The 4,185-nt window shown below is 50.5% G+C and overlaps 1 long non-coding RNA gene across 1 annotated transcript in view; it reads right to left on the bottom strand.

The window, feature by feature from the left end:
- Window positions 1-1,501: 1,501 nt before the first annotated feature.
- Window positions 1,502-4,185, bottom strand: part of LOC109292062 — a 14,680-nt gene continuing 11,996 nt past the window's right edge. The window contains exon 3 of the long non-coding RNA XR_002096035.1: window positions 1,502-1,589. This is a non-coding gene — a long non-coding RNA (uncharacterized LOC109292062). The remainder of the gene's footprint in view (window positions 1,590-4,185) is intronic.

The following is a 4,185-nucleotide window of genomic DNA, read 5'->3' on the forward strand; positions in this document are numbered from 1 at the left end:
TTAAAGGAGAAAAACAGAAAACTGTGGGGTTTCCCTTGCAGGCTCCACCCCCCACCCCAGACACTGTGGGGCTGGAGTCTGGGGGTGGGGGGCAGTGAGTCAGGAGTGAGGAGCACTTAGCAGGGCCAGGGGGCTGTTTTCTACTTACTGTTTACTGGGTTGGGACTGGCTGTCGATGTTTACAAATGGATCCTGGTACAAAAAAGGTTGAGAACCACTGGGCTAGATGACCTTGTGAGGTCCCTTCCAGCTTTACTTACCTATGATCCTATGATCTGTTGAAACCAAAATACAGGGGATCTCCAACAGACTGTCTTCAGGCAAACTGAGGGTCTGTACTGACTCAAAAGCATTAAATAAAGTGTTGAAATTAAATCACTGCCCACTGCAGGAGTCACTAGCATCTGTCAATGTTATTATGTAACTGCATTAGTGCTATCTAGGGGTTAGATGTTACTGGCTATGTCAGACTCCCTCAGTTTGGATGGTCTGGGTGTATGCTGTCATGATAAAACCTCATTGTTACAAAAGATTGCAGACTTTGGAGGAAGACTGGCTGGCCAAAGCCAGGTTTATTGCCTACAAAAAAGCCTCTAGACACTAACTTCCCCGACCATGATGCTAGCCAGGTCATTTGCAGGCATGGTACAGGCATGAATGTAACCCCTTAGCCAAGTGCAAAGAGTTCCCAGGACTTTTTTCATACACTGACTAAAACAACTTTGTGTTCACAGCTTACACATCCTAGTTCTCACCAATTACTAAAATATCTTTAGCTGACATCATCTACATCCTATTTCTCACTGTGCCATGGCACCTTTTGTGCCTGCCACCTTAAGGGCTAGAATAAGCAACAGAGCAGCCTGCAGGTGGTTGCACTCCCAATCAGGGGTCACATGGCCATCAGAAGGCTGCCTGATTGGGAAGAGAGCACAGCTGATAGAGATAAAAGCAGGACTTGAGCAGGGGAGCCAGCAGTTTGCTGGCTGCAGCTGTAGGGGGAGCACCACCGGGCTGGAGCTGCTGCTCACACCATCTTGGATGTACAGGGAAGGAACTATTGGGGATGGCAAGTTCCTGGTCTTGGGGAAACGATGTAAAACTATACCCTGCTAGAGCAGGATGGTATGGTGAGGCTGCCTGTGGTGGGGTGGTCCCCAGGAAATGCCACATCATTTTCCTTCCTAGTGAAAGGCAAGTATGGGGTGCCTTATAGCCCCAGCCCCTCCAACCTGGTGGGTAACCCAGCAGTAGGGACAGACAGGGGGCTAGACACATCTATGGATACCTGAGCCCCATGGGGTGTAAGACCTGAGGACCCAGAGAGGGGGTGTGTAGTGTATAAGAGGCCATGCAGAGTAGGGTCACAAGGGTGAGCTAAAGGATTGCACATAGGCCATCCCCAAAGAGCTTGATGAGCAGTTGCAGGCACCAGTAAGAGGGCATAAGGCCCTAGTGAGGGGGCATAAAATGGAGGCCCTAGTGAGAGAGCAGTTTTGGATGCCATCTGCGAGGCATGGGACACAGTATAGGGAAGGTCAGAACCATGTATAATGCCCTAGGCATCGAGGCACTTAATGGGCAGCCTCCTGCAATTCAACATCTAGTTTAGTACATCAAGTCATGGCAGACGAGACAGGGCAGACTGCCCTAGACAGATGGGCTGGCCAACATTGGGACCAGCCTTGTGATAACCCTCTGTCACACTCACCAATTAGTAATACCTTCCCACCAGATACAGACACTTATGGTCAAGACACTCTGAGCTTTCTTTTGGTGTTCTGTACTGGTCTTCAATCAGGGGGCAGCAGGGCAGGCTTTACGAGGACAGGCTATGGGACCTGAACTTGTTCAGCCTCCAGAAGAGAAGGCTGAGGGGGGATCTAGTGGCCTGTTACAAACTAGTCAGAGGGGACCAGCAGGCATTGGGGGAGTCCCTGTTTCCCCGAGCACTACCAGGAATGACTAGAAATAATGGTCACAAGCTGGCAGAGGATAAATTCAAATTAGACATCAGGAGGCGCTACTTCACTGTCAGGGCAGCTAGGATCTGGAACCAACTTCCAAGTGAAGTGGTGCTGGTTCCTACCCTGGGGGTCTTTAAGACAAGGCTAGAGAAATACCTTTGACAAATACCTCATTTGACCCCAGTACTCTTTCCTGCCATGGCAGGGGGTTGGACTAGATGATCTGCTCAGGTCCCTTCCGACCCTACTAACTATGAAACTAAGAAACTTATCAATTCTGCAGCCACATGGCCTTGTGTAGGTGCTCTCTGGCCTCTTTGGAGCATGCACCCACTGCTAGCTGCAGGGTGTGTTCCTGTGGCCTAGACCTTGGGTCATGTTCACCCCAAGGGAGGCCCCAATATTTACCTGCCATGACTAGATCTTTCTTTTCAGTAGTGCGGCTCCTTTTCACAGCTCCTTGTGAACCGGGCGCTGCCCTTAGCAGGCATCCTTGGGGCTCCAGCTCCCCTACACCACAGCCATGTGCCAGCACTCAGGACAGCCAGATGATGGATTGCTGGCTTACCCTCTGATGCCTTTGCCTGTCCTCTCTTCACCCTGCTCATCTCCCCTCATCCTTCTGCAAGTGATTGACCACAGCATGTTGGACTGTCCCTGACAAAGTGTTGGGTCTTCCCTTGCTGTGTAGCTATCCACTGCACTGTCCTGGCTCCTCCTGACCTACGGAGGTCACTCGTGACCCCTCTTCCTGCTTTCGGGCCTTGGGAAAACTCAAAACAAGTTAAGACACAAAAGGAAAAGTTGGGGCATGGGGTGTCAGACCGCCCCACTCACAGGTCTGGTGTCTGTGGCTCCAAGGTCCCTTGATGCCATCCTCCCTTGCCTAGTTGCCCTGCCGGACTGGTGTGGTGCCTCCTTCAGTTGGTCCTGGACCCCTCCATCGGATCCTTGTCTGGATCCTCTCCAGGCTGCCGGCACAGCCTGTGTGAAGCTCAGGGAGCAGCCTTGCTGTCTGGCTCTGGTGGTGCTGCTCCCCTAGCCATTTTCCTGCCGTGGGCTTTTAAATCAGATGGGTGGCATTTTCTGATGATGTCATCTGCCTGCACTGTCCCCAGCTGGCAATAAAAGCAGCTAACAAACCATGTGGGCAGTCCGTCCTGGCATGGCTCATCTGGTTCCACTTTTCCTAAAAAAGGTAAGTATGTCCTGCCCTCAGGGCTTTTCTCTTTCTTCTCAGGGCGGGTCAGCCCTGCCTTGAGTCCTGCCATGGGAGAGGGCTTCGGGCCCTCTGCTTGTGTCCCCCTGGGACAAATTTATTCTCTATCTGTTGGCCTTGTAGTCTTCTCTAAAACAGAGCTACTTACCTAGCACTTTGGTGCATGCCATATATGTGGACATCTACCAAAATTGTGATTTTGTGGATTTCATGGATTTTGCAGATTTTGCAAACTCTGGCAAATTGCCTGGTTTGTGGCCCTGCCCCTCTCCACCAATTGGCAGCAAGGGGCAGGGCCACATGCCAGGCAGCCCTCGTAGCCACTAAGCAGCGGGGAGAGGAGGGGGGGAGGTGCTGTATGACAGGAAGCCCTTGCGGCCAATCAGTGGTGAGAGGTGGGGCCACCAGGGCTCCTTGGCTAACAAGGGTCCTGCTGCTCTCTGCCTGCAAAGTGACTCCTGGGCCCCATGTTCTCTCTGCAAAGTCAGGGGATAACTCCCTCAAATTCAGTAGGCCCCTACACATACAGAATTCCTAGTTTTGTATTTACTGGGGCCTAATTCAGTTTATGCTATTAGCAGGGCCTCTGTATAATTTGTAAACACATTGGCCAGCAGTTGTATTAATCCATACTCCAACAAGGCCTACAGAGCATACACCCTCTCTGGTACATATTTGAAGGGAATACTCCAAGGACCAGAATTTTGGCCAACGTAGCAAGAACATATATCACCACAACAATATATTGAACATGTCTCAGCTGGGAATTCCCAGAATCAGGAAAAGGTTGTACTGAAGCAGCTGTACTGAAAGGTTAAGTACACTTATAAGAGGGCTAGCAATTCATTTGCTTTATGTTACTACAATGTAGAACTCAGTGAAACTACCTTATTTATAGAGAGGTGGTTTTCAAGGATGGTTCACAGGATGTGACCATGTTGCATAAATTGCTGATTTTATCCCCTGGAGGCTAGTCCAATTCACCTCTAGAAGAGAGTA

Source organism: Gavialis gangeticus, unplaced genomic scaffold, assembly GCF_001723915.1.
Source record: "Gavialis gangeticus isolate Ggan-Ray unplaced genomic scaffold, GavGan_comp1, whole genome shotgun sequence".
Taxonomy (NCBI): Eukaryota; Metazoa; Chordata; order Crocodylia; family Gavialidae; genus Gavialis; species Gavialis gangeticus.